Source organism: Terrapene carolina, unplaced genomic scaffold, assembly GCF_002925995.2.
Source record: "Terrapene carolina triunguis isolate 2854851 unplaced genomic scaffold, T_m_triunguis-2.0 Scaffold84, whole genome shotgun sequence".
NCBI lineage: Eukaryota > Metazoa > Chordata > Testudines > Emydidae > Terrapene > Terrapene triunguis.
Window position 1 is genome coordinate 32,832,020 of NW_020664435.1, and position 19,662 is coordinate 32,851,681.

At 40.4% G+C, this 19,662-nt stretch overlaps 1 protein-coding gene across 2 annotated transcripts in view; it reads right to left on the reverse strand.

The window, feature by feature from the left end:
• CDK14 (cyclin dependent kinase 14) overlaps positions 1-19,662 on the reverse strand; it is a 483,078-nt gene that overhangs the window by 282,511 nt on the left and 180,905 nt on the right. The gene's annotated exons all lie outside the window — the stretch shown is intronic.

A 19,662-nucleotide genomic window follows, 5' to 3' on the forward strand; every position in this document is an offset into this window, starting at 1 on the left:
AGATTTGACATGTTAGTAGTTGGAGTGCATGCCATGCCATGCGCACTGCTACGGCTGACATATGCCATGCAGTAATATGCCATGTCATGCCAAGTCATGTTATGCACTAACATGTCATGAAATATACAGTCTAAAAATATATAATCTTAAATTTCAAAATGAAAATTGTTTTGAAACATTTTTTTTTATTTTTCAACACATTTTTAAATGATTTTTTTCCAAAATGAGAGGGGGGGAAATCAAAACAAATTTTCATAGAAATTGCTACCATTTGGAAAGGTTTCATTTTCAGCAAAATCTCATTTTCCAACAGGAAACTTTCATCAATTTTTTTTTCAACCAGCTCTATTGTAGGGTACACATGTCATGCTTTCAAGCTTTACTCTGCAACCATGAGGACTAAAAAAATATTTGGGGGATGGAGGGTGTTACATTGAAAGGTGACACATTCATGTAAGTGTTTGATGCCAGGAGCTGGGCCCACAAGAAAAAGACGCCAAATATCATGATACTTAAGATACAACTGCAAAAATTGGCAAAACTGTAGCATGCCTCATTTGCCTACTTGCACAGCAGAATTCCTCTAGTGACTCTCTTTTCTTCTTCCAATCCGCCACTAGTTAGCACTTGCCTTTTCTGCTCTTCTCCCTCGTCCCCTCCCTGACTAATGAGTTTCTGTCCCAGTCTTCTACCAGTTCCACCTCCACCAGCTGTCAGCTGTGTTTCCCTTCTCTTTCCCTAGTATGCTCTCAGTCTCTCATCTCTTTCCAAGCGCTGGCACCCTTTTCCCCTTCTGGCTTCTTTCCTACCTCTCTAAACTGTTTCCAGGATGCCCCCTTCTGCTGCCCAGCTCTGTTCATCCCCAACCCCTGCCTCTCTGCTGGCTTTCAAGCTGCCCATTTTCTGCCATCTCCATTCTGGCTTGTTTCCTCCCACCCTGAACTCCCTTCTTTCCATTCCCTCCCGTTAGCATCTCACTTCCGCTCCCTGTTTCCCTACTCACTAGTATTTCCCTTCTACTTTTTCTCTCACATACCAACTGCTGTCGATCATGCCTGCACCATGTCCCGCACCTGCAAGTGCCCCCATTCTGTTTACCTGTTTATAAACAACCTGGGGACACACAAAATATTGCATATTTGTACAATATTAATTCTTCCTTTTACGAAGTGGTGGTATTCATTCTGCAGTTAAGGATGAAGGTTGCTGTTCAATGTAAATCCAATGTTCAATCCCTCCAATTTTTTTTTTTAAAAGAAACTATTATTCTTGATATTTTGCACATTGCATCTTGTACCAGGGTACACTTTTTCTGGGAAATTTGGTAAAAACTTCAGACTGAGGTGTTTGTCTCTGAAGGCCTTCGGCATGTTTATTTTGAATGTTATCAGACTGGCATTTGTAAGTATCCTCACAAGCTGGGGTAGCGGCATTCTGATGGGTCTTCTGAAGTGCCTGACTTACTACCACAATGGGGAATGGAGCCCCACATACATGTAAATGGTAACATTCATAGGCCTGTTCCATGGCTAACGTTTCCTTTTCAGGTTGTGAGTATTTTTGTTCCATTGGTATCAGGTGTCTGCTTTCTAAGGCCTGGCCCACACTAACCCCCCACTTCAAACTAAGGTACGCAAATTCAGCTACGTTAATAACGTAGCTGAATTCGAAGTACCTTAGTTCGAACTTACCGCGGGTCCAGACGCGGCAGGCAGGCTCCCCCGTCGATGCCACGTACTCCTCTCGCCGAGCTGGAGTACCGGCGTCGACGGCGAGCACTTCCGGGATCGATCCGAGATCAATTTATCGCGTCTAGACAAGACGCGATAAATCGATCCCAGAAGATCGATTGCTTACCGCCGGACCCGGAGGTAAGTGTAGACCTACCCTAAGACACAATCATATGGACCTGGATGCATGTTCAGTGAGCATGAGATCCCATGGTGCTAGGACCACCCACTATTTCAATATACAGATCTGGATTGAAATGCACTATTGTCATGTGGAATATAATCAGTTCCCTTTATTTTTATCCAAAGCTTTCTGACATGTATTGGACCAGAATGTGATATTCCTTGTTTAATAAGTTCCTGAGGAGGCACAATTATTGTTGAGAAGTCTCTGATGTAGCATGCACAGTAGTTAGTCATGTCGACAGAGGACAGAACTTCATTAGCATCTGTGAGTACTTGTTGCTGTCTTAATTGCTATGACCTTTTTTATGTCAGGGTTGTGTTCCCCTGGCAGAGAAAGTGAACCCATAAAATTCAGTGGCTTTGTTGAGGTCATACTTTGATTTATTCAGGATGAGGTGATGCAGCAAATCACTGGCAACCAGCTTTAAGGGCTGCATCATGTTCTAGCAGGGTTTTCCCATAGATTAAGATGTCCTCACTCTAACTGGAGAGACTGTGAATGTGTTGAGTGACCTTCAATGGTATCTTGAAATATTTTTGCAGAACATGCTTTAAAAGTTAGTACGAAAAGGCTGATTAAAGCAAAGTGTGTTGAGAAAGTTTCCAGACAATGAGATTCAAGAACCTCAAGATGGTGATAGCTTCTGTTGAGATCAAGCACCACCATTCAGCACATGACTAATATCATCAACTAATCATGAGATGTGGTTCTCCCATTGTATCACTCACAATATTTCGAAGGCTCATTACCTTGCAAATTTCTTATTTTGCCAGGTTCTCTAAGAAAAGTTACCGTTTGCAACTCCAAAGGAGTACAAACACATGCTTGCACACATAGCTTGCCCCTTATTTCACGTTTAGAATACAGTAGCAGGGTACACTTGAGGAATCTCATTCTACCATGTGTGACACAGGGGCAATTTCTGTCAAAGTAACTAGTGTAATTTCACACATCACAAAATTAAAAAGATGTAATTGACTTCAACAAGACTACTTGCACGTGTAAAGCTAGGCATGAGCTCAATTACTTTGCTGAATCAGGGCCTAAATTGTGACTTTAAGATGCTCACATTTAAGATGCTCAGAGCCCTTAAATGACTGGTCTTCACATACTTATAAATAAAAGGAATATAATATCAATATTAAAAACAATTTTAAGGCACATGAACAGAAAGGAAATTAAATTTTAATTAGTATATTAATTACATAGCGTGCTTGCACATTTATCATAAAAATCAGCATTTAATTCTATTTTCTCCCCACTAAAATATCAGTATTATTTGGTTTACAAAATAATTTTTAAAGGAACATACAATTTTCTAAAATATTTCTAAGAACTTAGTACTTGTGTTAGTGAAGTGTTAAGTTAGTTATTGGGTGGGTAATATTAACCAAATCAAACTGCGCAGATGGTATCGACGGAAGAAGCTCTACTGTGAAGAAATGTGAGTTCACCCAACCAAGAAGGGGAAGAGCATCTTTGCGCACCAAGTCATCACCCTAGTGAGAAGGACTTTAAACTACTTTCAAAGGGGGCAAGTGACAAAATCCCACATAAATGCATGAAAAAAACCACCCTAATCGAAGGCTAGATGAGGAAGAGGGGAGAGACAGAAAATGATAATACAGTCATAGAAGCAGCAAGAAGGAAATCAGTGGAGGAATCTGCTCACCATTTTAGATGTCAATACACAAATGCAAGGCATATGAAGAATAACGAAGTATTGGAAGAACTGGAATTATTAGTACATCAGCAAATTATGACTTACTTGGCATCACAGAAACTTCCCAGGATAAGTCTCATGACTGGAATATTGGCATAGAGGACTACAGCTTGCTCAGGAGTGACAGGATAAAAGAAAGGAGGTTACCTTATACATCAAGAATATACATACTTGTTCTGAAGTCCAGAAGGAAGTGAGTAGCAGACCAGTGGAAGACAAAGAGGGAGAAACAGGGGCAATATCATGGCAGGGGTATACTATAGACCACCAAACCAGGAGGAGGTAGTGGATGAGGCATTTCTAGAGCTAACCACAGAAATATCAAAAACACAAGATCTGGCAGTAATGGGAGACTACCTACCCAGACAACTGTTGAAAAACTAATACGGCAAAACAAAAAACATCCAATAAGTTCTTGAAATGTATTGAGGACAACTTCTTGATTCAGAAAGTGGAAGATGTAACCTGGGGGGCGGGGGGAGAGGAGGCAGTCATTTTAGACTAGATTTTGACTAACTAGGAGGAATTGGGTGCAAATCTGAAGGTCAATGGCAATTTGGGTGAAAGTGATCATGAAATGACAGATTTGATGGATCTAAGGCCTGGTCCACACTAACCCCCCACTTCGAACTAAGGTACGCAAATTCAGCTACGTTAATAACGTAGCTGAATTGGAAGTATCTTAGTTCGAACTTACCGCGGGTCCAGACGCGGCAGGCAGGCTCCTCCGTTGATGCTGCGTACTCCTCTCACCGGGCTGGAGTACCAGCGTCGACGGCGAGCACTTCCGGGATCGATCCCAGAAGATCGATTGCTTACCGCCGGACCCGGAGGTAAGTGTAGACCTACCCTAAGGAAAGAAAGGAGTGATAGCAAAAAAGAACAATGGACTTCAAAATTTGCTTTTTTTTAAATCAGAGACCTGGTAGGTAAGATCACATAGGAAGAAAATCTAAAGGAAAAGGGAGTTCACAGGGAACCTGGTAGTTTCTCAAAGAGACAATATTAACAGCATAACCGCAAACTATCCCAAGCCAAAGGAAAGATAGAAAAAAATAATAAGAGGCCAATATGGCTGCATCAAGAGTTCTTTAATTATCTGAAAATCAAATCCTACAGAAAGTAGAAACATGGATGGATTGCTAAGAAGGAGTACAAAAGAATAGCACAAGTATACAGAGACAAAATCAGAAAGGCTACGGCACAAAATGAATTACATCTAGCAAGGGACATAACAGTCAAGAAGTTGTTCTTTAAATTCATTAGGAGCCAGAGAGAGATAAAGGAAAGTGTAGCTTCTCTACTTAGCAAGGAAGGAGGGCTAATAACAGATGACATCAAGATGGCTTAGATGTTTAATACCTATTTTCTTCAGTCTTCAATAAAAGGTTAATAGTGGCCAGATATTTAACACAATATTAACATTAACAAGAGGGGAAGAACACAAGCCAAAATAGGGAAACAACAGGTTAAAGAATATTTAGATAAGTCAACAGGGGCTGATGAAATTCATCCTAGGGTACTTAAGGAGCAAGCTGAAGCAATCTCAGAACTGTTGGCAATTATCTTTGAGAACTCATGAAGGATGGGTGAGATCCCAGAGGACTGGAAAAGGGCAAACATTGCTCCCTTTTTAAAAGATAGGTACTAAGAGGACCTGAGCAATTATAGACCAGTTATCCTAACTTCAATACCTGGGAAGATACTGAAACAAATTATTAACCAATCAATTTCTAAGCACCTAGAGGGTAACAAAGTTATATGTAATAACCAGCATGGATATCTCAAGAACAGATCATGCCAAACCAACCTCATTGCCTTATTTGACAGGATTACTGGCCTAGTGGATGGGGTCGGGGACCAGAAAGAATAGATGTGATGTATCTTGATTTTAAGCAAGGCTTTTGATACAGAGCAACATCACTGTCTCATGAGCAAACTAGGGAAATGTCATCTAGATATAATTATAAGGTGGGTACACAACTGGTTGAAAGACCATACTCAAAGAGCAGTTATCAGGTGATTTGCTGTCAAACAGCAGGAATGTATCTAGTTAGATCCCACAGCCATCAATCCTAGGTCTGTTATTATTCGATATTTTCATTAATGACTTGCATAATGGAGTAGAAAATATGCTTATAAAATTTGTGGATTACACTAAGAAGGGAGGAGTTGCAAGCACTTTGGAGGAGGAGATTAGAATTCAAAATGACCTTGACAAATTGGAGAATTGGTCTGAATTCAAGATGATGAAATTCAATAAAGACAAGCGCAAAGTACAACACTTAGGAAGGAAAAATCAAATACACAACTACAAAAATGGGAAATATCTGGCTAGCTGCTAGTACTGCTGAAAAATATGTGGGGGTTATAGTGGATCTCAAATTGAATATGCGCCAACAAGGTGATACAATTGTAAAAATGGCTAATATCATTAGAGGTATATTAACAGGAGTGTTGTAAGTAAGAGCTAGGAGATAATTGTCCCATTATACTCAGCACTGGTGTGGCCTCATCTGGAGTACTGTGTCCAATTCTGGGCACCACACTTTAGCAAAAATGTGAAGAAATTAGAGAGAGAGTCCAGAGGAGAGCAACAAAAATGATAAAACATTTAGAAAACCTGATTTATGAAGAAAGATGAAAAAAAGCTGGGCATGTTTAGTCTTGAGAAAAGAAGACTGAAGGGAGACCTGATAACAATCTTCAAAATATGTTAAGGGCTGTTGTAAAGAGGATGGTGATCAATTGTTCTCCATGTCCACTTATGCTAGGAGAACAAATAACTGACAATCTGCAGCAAGGGAGGTTTAGGTTAGATATTAGGAAAATCTTTCTATCAGGATAGTTAAGCTCTGGAATAGGCTTCGAAGGAAGAACCCCCATCATCAGAGGTTTTTAAGAAAAGGCTGGATAAACACTGGTCAGGGATGGTTTAGATATACTTGAGAAATTAGACAGGATCAAGGTCCCTTCCAGCCCTACATTTCCATGATTCTATATAGGGAAGCTTAACCTAACAATATTTTAAAATATTAAAATTGCTTCTGAATTTTCTTCCTCTTTTCACCACGAGGATTCGCCGAGTCTTCATAAATGCTTTCCAAAATACTGTGGGTCAACATGCTTAATGCATCTATGAAGTTAAACTGTAAATACTGTAGCTGTTCAGAGAGAAAGACGAATGAGCTATAGCACCTGTATTTTCTATATTGAAATCATACTTTCACTGCCTTGTTACATACCTGCATGAAAATATTATTTTAAAGTCTGGGAAAAAAAAGATTTTCTTTTAAGATAGTTTATAGAGGAGTAATGCAGTGCGCTTATCTTGTAGTGAAAATAAAACTGAAGCACAAATTCTCTCTTTCAGTTTCAAAGAATCTGGATACTGTAAAAACTGTAGTCCCAATTTCACAATGAGATCTGCCTGGGTACAGCAATTCCTCTGCACAGAGCTCCTTGTGGGTCTGGAGCCTATATTATCTCAACCTTGTTATGCATGCTAAAGGAGACACCCTCATGTTCTTCTTAAGTTCACTGTAAAGCAAAAAAACAAAAACAAAAAAGTCCTGATTGTCAAAGCTATCGAACACCTGCATTTCCCATGGACTTCAGTGGGATATGTCGCTGCCATAGACTTTTACCCAGTACTTCTAATTGAGCTAGAGCATATCTTTAAGGAAGACGTCCAATCTTCTAGCTACAGCCCAGCTGTAAAGGTGCCCCAACCTTACCCACAATCAGGGCAGTGAGGATTCTGCCCCTCTGATCCCTACTATTTGGTCAGACTTTGAAAGGAAAATATGCATTGCCCTCAAATCTTTTCTTCTGCCTTTATATGGATTTATCCTTATTTGTGCCAGCAAGCCAGCAGCATGCCTGCACACATGAATACTGATAGCTTGAATTTTGTTTGTGAATCAAAACTACAATCCTCGGCCTCTCCATTGCCTTGTGAAATCATGCATTTTTGATTATGTAAATAAGCCTCTGTCTTATGAACAGAGCCTCAAGTGATTCAGATGTTAATTCTTTTCAGGAATCTTGCTGTGAAGCCAGTATTTCAACCATGTCGGGTTCACAACCCAAAGTAAATTTTCCTGAGAAACATTTAATTGCCTAATGAAAAAAGTCTTCAAGACCATAAATATATGGAGCCTAGATTACCTGAAGAAGTGTCAGAAGTTCTTCATGCCACCTTGGCCATGTGTTTTAGTCTTGCTTTAGGGGGACTCTCTCTCAGATTGAGGAGGCATTTCAATCTCCATGCCCGTTCAGTCCCTATACTCTCTCCTGATTGCCAACAAGGGCATAAATTGTAAGCTTTTTTATGACCTATCCATTAAGTACTGAGTTCGTACAACCTGCCACCAAATTCAATCATCCAAATATTTTCTTTAACAGAACTATGTGAAATTTTTGAATGAAAGTTTTTCCATTGAAAAACAGCCTTTTCTAAACAAATTTTGTTGTGAAAAATCTGTCAACGTTTTGAATTTTTTTCGGGAAAATTTCATGCTTATTATTTATACGGAAAATTTTATTAGAAGGTCTTGTAATAGAAATATATAGATTTTTGGTCAACAAAAAAATTTGATCGTCTATTAACATTTTTGAAAAAATGTAGAATGGGTTCATTTTGAATGCTCCCAAACAAAAATAATTTCAAATTTTATTTATGTATTTTATTGTGAATTTTTTTTTGTTTTCACATTTTTCAACCAGCTCTGCTTTAATTTATTGCAGTAACTAGTGGTGTCACTGTTTCTTTTCAGGTTAGAAGCTATGGAAAGTGACTTGGGGAGAAAATCTCTGAAAGGATTTTCCCAGAGAGTTTTTCCCAAATAATATAAGTCCAGAGTTGAGGGCATGTTTTGCCTCCTCCAGGAAAGTGCCACAGGATTTTTCCCAAACCTGGTGGATCCTAGGGGATCTAAGGGAGACCAGGAATATCTGTGCAAAGACCCTGTGCTTCCACACCAATGCTGGGTCCTGGTGACACGCCTACCCACATCTCTCTGGTGGGGTGGCTCCACTGGAGTTCCACTACCAGGGACTTAACTTTCCCAACTGCAAAAGCCCCAGAGGAGTCCTTGGAGTGAGGGTATACACACAAACTATAATATAACCTGGGGGCTTAGTGTCTACTCCAGGTAAGATCCACAGGGGGTGAGGAGGGAATGATTTATAGCCCCTTCTGCCCCTGCCCCCTCACCCATACAGATCCTGGACCAATGCGGAGGATTTCACTGGCTCTGGATAAGGGAGCTCAGCCCACTCCTGCATGGACAAGGGGAGATCTGCACATGGATGATCCTCTCCTTGTGTGGATATAAAAGGGGCAGAAGTGGGAGGGGAAGAACTATCTAGCCATTTAACTGAGTCAGAACAAGAAACATGAATCCAATTAGCCTAGTGAGTGGGTCCTTATTTACAAGCCACAACCAGCTTCACTCAGTTCTTGGGTTTAGTCTCCAATTTAGCTCCAGCGCCAACTACTGCCACAAAATATGTTCCAGACCTTAGAAGTGCAGTAACTGCACAGTCACCACAGTGTTTAGTGCTGCGTACACCACACTAATGACTTTCAGTCACTACTGACCTGGGCCAGAGTGAAAGGCTCTGGTATCCCATTACTAAGCTCTGACTTATCCAGTTCCCTTCAATCTCAAATGTGAAATGTGATCAATTAACTGCTTTGATTTATGGTGTTTATTCCTATTAAAATAATGTGGATATTAATTTTCATTGCTAAAAAGTGATTGAAAAGTCCATTATCTAATTTAAAATGTAACTCTTCATATTGGTTGTAAAGCCTGAAAGCAACAACTTTCTTTGTGCTGTACGAATAGGTACCAATATGAACCACATATTTAACTCTATGTAGCCCTCTCTCCGACACCATTCCTAGGGTCTCCAGGAAAGCAGCTCTGACAATAGTCCAAAAGCAGCAACTGGGAAAGTGAAACTAAAATATTTCCCGGGAAACCCTGAGTCTGTGGGAAAACTCTAGAGAGGGAAAAGACCAGCCCTATCTATGGCCCTGAAGAACCGCAGTGTTTAGCCATGACTTTGAGAGAAGATCTATTTCCTATAGCTTTTTCACTGGCTGAACTATAAATGGCTGCTTCTTCCCGACAGGATGAGTTAGTGGTGTTGACTTCACTATGGTGTCATCATGTTGCTGTAAATCCTATGATTACAGTGATGAAGGAGCAGACTACCACAAACACCATCCAAATCATTTTATTTAAACTTGAGAACCAGCACACACTGCAATCTCAAGGATATTGAAATGAAAGAATAGGTCACACAAGCAAACAAGAACTGATTCTTTACCTCCAAAAGATGGAAAAAATGGTGGCAAAACCAAAAAGAGAAACAGGAACGGACTTATGCGCTTCTGGATTTCCTGCCTTCCTGATTATCGAAAGCCTCATTCTGGAAAACATAGTCCCTTCTTCTGTGAAGCGAATTTATTCTCCCTTTCATGTAAGAGGGGTTTATTTAGGTATTAAGATAGAAGAGTGTCCTGGGTTTGGAACAGGATTATTTACTGCACTCAGCATGTGGTGTTCTTCTCAACTCTAGACCAGAGGTGGGCAAACTACAGCCTGCGGGACTGTCCTGCCCAGCCCCTGAGCTCCCAGCCAGGGAAGCTAGCCCCTGCCTCCCCCCCCCCGCAGTCTCAGCTCGCCCGGCTGCAAGCTCCTGCCGGGCAGCACGGCGGCATGGCTGGCTCCGGCGTCGCGGCTGCCAGTCCTGCTGCTCTGAGCGGCATGGTAAGGGGGAGAGCAGGGAGATTGGGGCAGGGGGTCCTGGGGGGGCAGTCAGGAGACAGGGAGCTAGGGGGTTGGATGGGTCGGAGGTTCTGAGGGGGGCAGTCAGGGGGCAGGAAGTGGGAGTGGGCAGATGGGGGCGGGGGACAGGCTGTTTGGGGAGGCACAGGCTTCCCTACCCGGCCCTCCATACAGTTTTGCAACCCCGAAGTGGCCCTCGGGCCAAAAAGTTTGCCCACCCCTGCTCTAGACTCTGCTTATATATAAAGAAGTGACTAGCTCCACTTTATGTAAAGTTTTTAAAGGAGAATGTTGTAGTTTGCATGCTCTGTAATGAATGCAAAAGCAAAATGACAATACACCAACAGGCAAGCGCTAAAACATGCTTCTTTGTGTCCTCTAGCAATAACACATACACACAACTTGCCTTCATTGCTATACCTATGTCTGATGAGCTCAGTGTGTCATACCACATCGTTGAACAACTCACGTATGAAATTTGCATGAGGGAGACTCATTACAGGCCTTCTCTGTATCAAGAATGCAAAGTATGTATGAAAATACTCCAGTTATTTCTTTATGAATAAGGCCTGTAGTTAGGAAGTAAACACATTGAGCATGGGGAAGGTTTTATCCTTTGGATACCTTAGTGTGTGGCTGCCACCTCAGTTTGGCTAGAAATTGTTTTTCATATGGAGGACAGAAAGTGTCATTTACTTCCCTGCAGCCACATGCGCCAACTCCCTTTGATATCAGGTGTTCTCCGTGTTAATAAAGGCTAGTACGTGACCCTTAGAAAAGGATTTAGCCATGTATATTACCCACTTTTTAATACACATTAACATGTATATGATGTACAATAGTAACACATCTCTCTAAATCATTCAGAATACTGTGCCTTATAAATATCTCATTTGCCAGAGTCTTTCACGCACTGTGCATTGTGGTAATGAAAAAGGAGGCTCCTCAACAATATTTTAAATTTACATACAAATTAGTGTTTTCTGCCTTCTTTTTAGCAATTCAGAATTCCAGCTGTGCTTAGTATTCAGAAGCCACAGATGACTTTTTTTTTTTTTTTTTTTTTTAATATGGGAGTTAGAGAGTTTGTACCTGGAAAGGAGCCCTCTCTTTTGTGCTCTTATTTTGACATTTGTCTGCCTTTAATAAATCGCAAATCAGTTCTGATGGGACACAACTGTTGCCTGTTATCTTTTAAAGTACATAAAAGGCCCATGAAAAAGCTAAAAGCTAAGTCAACTGGTGCAAAAGTTGAATTGCCATATTGTTCAGATATCTTGGAGGCTTAGGGTACAAAACTGGGAGAACAAAAAAAGGATTCAAAGAGATTCTGACAGAGATTAATACTACCTCTGATACTAGTCAGTGCACAAGCCCTGCTCTGAACAGAGAGCTAATTATATTGTTGCTCAGATTATTATTTTCACACATAAGAGACATAGCAAAGGAACACTAACTTGAAAGCCCCCTTGGATTAGAGGACACTACTACACAAGACTAGAAGCTTTGCACACTGGGTGTCAAGATCTAATTTTTTCACATAGACCATGGATCCACAGGAATTCCTGAAGTGGTGATCAGGTCTCTCCCTCAGCATTCCCTTCCAGTCCAAGTAAGAGCAGCATAGCTGGCTTTTATCTCCATTACAATCAGCATCCTGCCAGCACCTGCACCCTCTAGTCCAGGAGTTCTCAAACTTCATTGCACTGCACCCCCCTTCTGACAACAAAAGTTACCTCACGACCCCAGAAGGGGGGACCGAAGCCTGAACCCACCTGCCCAAGGGAGGGAGGGGCAAAGCCCAAGCCCCTGGAAGGAGGCCTGTAACCTGAGCCCCGTAACCTGAGCCCCACCAGTCAGGGCTGAAACCCTTGGGCTTTGGCTTCAGCCCCAGGCAGTGGGGCTCGGGCTTTGGCTTTGGCCCCGAGCCCTAGCAAGTCTAAGCCAGCCCTGGTGGACCCACTCTGGGGTCCCACGCCACAGTTTGAGAACTGCTGCTCTAGTCCCTCAAAAGAAGGCTGGGTCACAGAGGGGAAAGCTAATGCTGATCTCAGCAGAATGGACATGTCCTCTAATTTTACATAGGCTTTAGCCAGTATACAAGAAGACTAAATCTGAATATTGCTTAGAATGCCTGTTCCCTCACACATTTCCACATTCACATGCCAATCATGGACCACACATCTTTAGCAAAGAGGTTTATGGCCAGGTCACTAGGGAGGGACCATCCTGAATAACTGCCCTTCTGGTCCATGGGCTGCAACTGCAGCTTTTCCACATTTTTTCTCCCCTCCATGCTGTTCAGCACTGGGGTGGAGGGGGGAGGAGATGAGGCCAAACTTAGGGCTAATGAAAGCCATTTCAACAAAATCAAGGCTGAAGGAATAGTTCAGATGTCTATATTGAATGAGAATAGGAGAAAATGTTACACTTGTCCAACACAGATGGCTACAGTAAGATAACAGAGAACTAAAAAATCAACTAGAAAGCCTTGGGATTCTGATTTGGACCAAAATCATGAGACTATTTGGCATTCTAGAGGGAGGAGAGACAGATGACTTAACGGTGTCCTGAGTTAATGCATTTGTAATGTGCTACATTTGGAACAAGCACAAGATTCCTTACACAGCATATTCGAAATGCATGTCAAAGAAACCAGAACATCTCCTCCAAAGGAAGCAGGGCTGTCTGCAAAAGGTTTATCATATTTTAAAGTGACAGAGGATGAGGAGAAGTTTCCGGCCGCTGAAAAGAAGTTCAAGGACACTTAAAAAAAGTCTCAACACATGCTTGTCTTTCTTGAACTGAGCCCAAGAAATCAAGCCAAAGGAAGGTCACAGCTTTCACTTTAAAAAGCGTTATAGATTAAATTGGTACAGCTATGTACTTTCTAGCCAAGCTGTGGGTAAGATATCCTGGGGGGGAGGATGGGAATACATAGTCTGGGAAGTAGATTTAGCTATAAGAAGCTGGAGAAAAATACGGCTCAGACCTTTCTGACGTACCTAAGCCTCTCTGATCTGATGACAGTTCATAGTTGAGTTTGTTTAAAATTCAGGTTATGATTTCTAATGGGAAATGTCATGATCATCTTACATCCACATCCCAAAGAATCCAAAAGATCACAGATGCTCTTGGAGTGGAGACAAACATGAATGCTGCACTGGGCCTATGAACAGCAAGAAGCCTGGAAAGGACTGTGAACAGATTCTGTTCACTCTCCACTGCTTCTAGCAAACTGAAGAGGGGCTGTACCATTTCATCAACCCATTGGAAACAGCACTGCATAGCTTGGAAAGGCTGAAACCATGTGACATGATACTATAATGTCCTCATGCAATGCATCCAAGCAGGATTGGAAGCATAGTCAGAGAGGAGCCATGTAGCTCTTAGTTGGCCAGCTGATGGCAACAGAGGCAGGCATTTTCCTCAGTGATGGCCAGACACACATTGTTAGGTTTATCACTGCCTGTTTCAGCCAGTCACTTCACTAGCCTCTCTCAGTCACATGGTTTAGAACAAAATTAAGGGAAAATATTGCAAGGGGGAGGTGGAAGTACAGCTGGGAGAAATTATGGGCCGCAGGGGTGGGTTGAGCAAAAAATTTTGACCAAATGTCTCCCCCCCCCCCAGGTAAAAATGCAGGTTTGACAATACCTAAATATCTTGAATTCGTGTGAATTTCACCAACTTGTTTCGGTCAGAACAAACCCTAAAAAAATGCCAAAACAGTTGAAATGTTTCCTCTCAACATTTTCAAAATCAAATGTTTCAATTTGAAATAAACTTAAGGAAATTTCAAGACAAAGTTATTAAAAATAATTTTAAAACAAAAAAGTTTGAAATGAAAATAAAATACTTCATTTTGCGTGAAACAAAATGTTTCATTCAGCCTAAACCTTTTCCCACTTTCTGATTTGCCAAACACATTGAAAAAAATATTTTTGGTTCAATCCAAAATGGTTTTTTGTTTGTTATTTTGTTTTTCAAATTTTTGGAATTTCCAGAGAACCATAAAATCTTACTATTTACCCAATTCTGGAAGGGAATTTTATGCCCATGCTCCAAGTAACTGTGATCCAAACAAACTTCTCTCTCTGGTTATAAACAGAAGATGAAATTAAACATGAATGAACAGTAAAGAACGATCCTGAATTGTCAGGGAGATGGACTGCATTACCAAATTCATTTTCCATTTCTAACTTCTATGATTAATGGTAGCAGTCCAGTGAACAATAGGCCTAATACCGTTACTCTTCCAAACAGTGCCATGAGATCTTTGCTAACTAAAGGTTGTTAAGACCCTGTTTTAATCAATCAGCCAGAAGTCAAAAGCTGTAACAGCACAGTACTTTCTATACTATGTTGGGCATTGTTTCAGCATGGTCTCATGAGAAAGGCAATTTATGAGTCCCCAATATCATTTCCTGAGGTTCTCTTCAAGATGGCATGGATAAACAGTATATATCTCCATATATAGGTAATGTATATATATGGCTGATTTATAGAATCATAGAAATGTAGGGCTAGAAGGGACCTCGAGGGGTAATCTAGTCCAGCCCCCTTCGCTGAGGCAGAACAAAGTACACTTAGGACATCCTAGTTTGGCATTTGTCCAAACTGTTTTTTAAAACCTCCAATGATGGGGATTCCACAACCCTTCTTGGAAGCATATTCCAGAGCTTAACTATCCTTATAGTTAGAAAGTTTTTCCCTAATATCTAACCTAAATCTCCCTTGCTGAAGTTTATGCCAATTATTTCTTGTTCTACCTTCAGTAGATATAGAGAGCAATTGATTATCATCCTCTTTATACCAGCCCTTAAACAAAATTAAAGGTTTACCAGGTCCCCCCACAAGTCTTCTTTGCTCAAGGCTAAACATGCCCAGTTTTTTTAACCTTTTCTCATGGTCAGGTTTTCTAAACCTTTCATCATTTTTGTTTCTCCCCTCTGGAATCTCTCCAATTTGTCCACCCTTTAAGGAAGATGTGGTGCACAAAACTGGACACAATACTCCAGCTGAGGCTTCACCAGAGCTGAGTAAAGCAGAACAATTACCTCCTATGTCTTACATACAACACTCCTGTTAATGTACCACAGAACGATACTGACCTTTTTCATAACTGAATCCCAGTGTTGACTCAGATTCAATTTGTGTTCTATTACAATCCTCAGATCCTTTTCAGCAGTACTACCGCCTAGATAGTTATTCCCCATTTTGTAGTTGTGCATTTGATTTTTCCTTCCTAAGTGCAGTACTTTGCACTTGCCTTTACTGAATTTCATCTTATTGATTTCAGACCAATACTCCAATTTGTCAAGGTGATTTTGAATTCCAATCTTGTTTTTCCAAGTGCATACAATGCCTCCCATTTTATAAGCACATTTTTCACTCCATTATCCAACTCATTAATGAAAACATTGAATAGTACTGGATACAGAACAGACCCCTGTAGTACCTCACTAGATACATCCTCCCAGTTTGACAGCGAACTATTAATAACTACTCTTTCAACCAGTTTTGCACCCTTATCTTTGCATTTTATAGGAATTTCATCTAGACCACATTCCTCTCATTTGCTTATGAGAATGTCATGTGGGACTGTGTCAAAACCATTACTAAAATCAAGATATATCGTGTCTATAGCTTTCCCCCACCCCCATCCCTTGGGACAGTAACCTTGTCAAAGGAGGAAATTAGGTTGTGGTTTGGCATGATTTGTTATTGAAAAAATTCATACAGGCTGTTACTTACAAATTGATTGTTACTATAATTTTACCATCATCTTTATAAAATTGTGTTTTTCATTTTGTATCCAACCGAACATACAATGAAATAATACATTGATTTCTGTAGGAAACCCAAGAACTATTAATCTTCTGTGTGTTTTCTGTTTAGTTGCTATTTGGCATCAATTCTCCAGAGAAAAAAGTCTGATGGAGAGCTATTTTGTAATCTTGAACTTTCCAAGTTCAAAGAACAGGCAGTTTGTGTGGTTTGTGGCATGATATGGGACTTGGACAATTCTCCTGGAAATCTCTAAGCTTTTAAACTTTTATTTTTTGGAGGACACATGAACTTTATAGATGAGAATGAAATATTTGTTTCTAATCCTCTTGACTGAAAATGAGCTAAAGCTTCACACAAAAGAAACAATGAAATGTAGATTCCAATTCTTTATAAAGGAAGTACATTTTTGTATTATATTTTTGCTATTTTTAGCTTTTGTAACACACCAGTAGATCAGATTGTTGACGTCTATAATACATCACTAAGGAAAGAGTGGAAGGGGTCATAAATGAGACCATATATTTGAATACCTAGCTGTGTATTCGAAGTCTTACATTTTTTCTTTCTATTTGCAATAGAATGTGTTCTCTGCCCTCTTGTGTAAATCAAAAAATGTTCTACAATTATTCAGACCTGTAACCAGTACCAAATACATACTGTACTTATGTTAAAAGTTCATTAGGTGAATGCTTACCCATATTGAATCTTGAAGTGCAATGTCAGTGGTAGGACACGTCTCATGTGCGAAAGTATTATTACTGTTTTGTAATGTAGTAGCAACCCAGGGTCCCATTCAGGACTGGGGGCCCATTATGCTATGCAGCCTACAAACACACATACAAACAGGTAAACACAGTCCCTGCCCTATAGAATTTATCATCTAAATCAGTGTTTTTCAAACTGTGGGTTGGGACTCCAAAGTGGGTATCGACCCTATTTTTATGGGGTCACCAGGACTGGGTTAGACTTACTGGAGCCTGGGGCCAGAGCCGAAGCCCAAGCCCCACTGTCTGGGGCCAAAGCCAAAGCTTGAGCCTCACTACCAGGGGCGGAAGCCTGAGGGCTTCAGCTCTGGGCAGTGGGGCTCAGGTTATAGGCCCCGTTCCTGGGCCTGAAGCCCTTGGGCTTTGGCCTCCTTGCCTGGGGCTGTGGGGCTTTGGTCCTCTCTCCTGGGGTCATGTAGTAATTTTTGTTGTCAGAAGGGGGTCGCGGTGCAACGACGTTTGAGAACTCCTGGTCTACATTATGTATTATATAGGGCCCTATCAAATTCACAGCCATGAAAAACACTTCATGGACCATGAAATCTGGTCTGCTCCCATAAAATCTGGTCTTGAGTGTGCTTTTACCCTATACTCTACAGATTTCATGGGGGAGACCAGCATTTTTCAAACTGGGGGTCCAGCTGCCCAGCTCTGAAGGCAGCGCCGCTGCCAGCAGCAGTGCAGAAGTGAGGGTTGCAGTACCACAACCCCCCTCCCCTACAATAACCTTGTGACACCCCCAACTCCTTTTTGGGTCAGGATCCCTACAATTACAACACTGTGAAATTTCAGATTTAAATAGTTGAAATAATGAAATTTACTATTTTTAAATCCTATGACCATGAAATTGACGAAAATGGACCACGAATTTGTTAGGGTCCTAATTATAAAAATTGGATTACTAAAAATAAAGAAAAAATGAGCAACTAAAGCTAGGTGAAAATCAGGTAAATGCAACTTTCAGGATTAAAAAGAAGTGATTTAATTGTAAAAATTGATAACATTTAAGCAATTCTTATGAAATATATTTGCTTCCTTGATGTTTGGAAAGGCATATCTCAGGAACAGTAAGTGACTTGATATTAAAATACCAGGATTGTGTTTAATTAAGAATAATCAATTAAGTTAAACACAGCAAAGTCAATAGATATATAGATATATGGGAGAATAACATATGAAAACAAAGGACAAGCAATGTCATATTCTATGAGAGATGGCCAGCCTGGAGATGAAATAATTTTAAGAGCCTGCCAAAGAAAGGAACTTCATAGTATATGAGTTAAGTTCACAAAGAAAGTTAGTCATTAGGGTTAAGAATGTTTATCTAAACACATACATGGGAACAGAGACCTACAAAAAAGCCTTCATGTTGATCATGAAGAATTTCAATTACCCAGATATCAAGTAAGGTAAAATTGTGGAATGATCAAGAAAAAGTTTGTTTCTAAAAGTACTATAGTTTCCATTACACAGTTCAACAGCCAATCTAGGAGATCAAAGGTTCTGCTAAGCATATTACAGGAAATTAAGTGGATATTATACATGAGATAAAGGTTGAGCTGGTGAACTATTACATTGGTTGTAGTGATTTTAATATGATTTTTTTTAGATGCCTACTGATATTAATACTTTCACACAGCAACAGTGATTGCTATATTGAATAAACTTGAGCCATATTTAACACAAGGAAATATACATTGGCTAATGCAGCTTTTATAAAAGTGACTTTATATGAAAATACACTAAGTAAATCATTCCCAGATCAACTGATGTTTGAAACAGGACACTCTAGGCCAAATTCAGAGGGGATGAGAGAGGTGATAAAATCTACACATTGGTATGCTAATAGAAGAGAATCTGAGTTTATGTAATTCACATGCCATGTAGTCAAGGTGGTGATGTAGGTTAAAGGAGTGGCCTATTAGAACTCACACCTACTTACACCTGCTTGCTAGCTGCTTTTCTTACTACTGTACATCTTCTCTCTTCTGGCTCCTTGGAAGCAAATTAAATTAGCTTTGATTCAGTGAGCTAACTTCAGAGGTGACAGGGACCCAGCAATTTCATGTCAGTAAGCAACTCTGCAATGCTAAGGCAGCATAAGACAGGGCAGGGAGAACTTGCAAGTTAGACTCACTTCTGAATTTGGCACTATGACTTCAAGAGGCAACCAGACAGCAAGAACATATGAGCTCTTGTAGACATGATCCTATTTTCATGCAAAGGTACCTCTGAGTCAGAAATGGGAAAAAGACCTACAGAAAATGTATGCTGTCGACAAAATTACTCTCAGTCTCAGCAAAGTGTTTTCTCTGAAGTTTTCAGGAACATGACAAAATTTATAATTACTATTCTCTGCTTTTGTGGTGTTCTGCTTATTTATTTTTTTGTTCCTCAGTTATATTTACAGTTCTTTACTTTGCTCCCTTCCCTTTTTTCCTAACCTCACTTATTTTTCTTCCCCCAATCACATTGTTTTCAAATGCTTTATTTTGCTGCATTTCTTAATTTAATCTTTTCCCCAGTTGCTTTGTTTTCCTTTGAGTCTCATTCTGTTGCTGTCACAATGGCAACAATATGCTTCTCTACACACAAGCCAACTACAAAATTCCCTCAGCATGAGTACTGCTCAAGATTTCAGTCTGTGACTTCCCCTTAATTA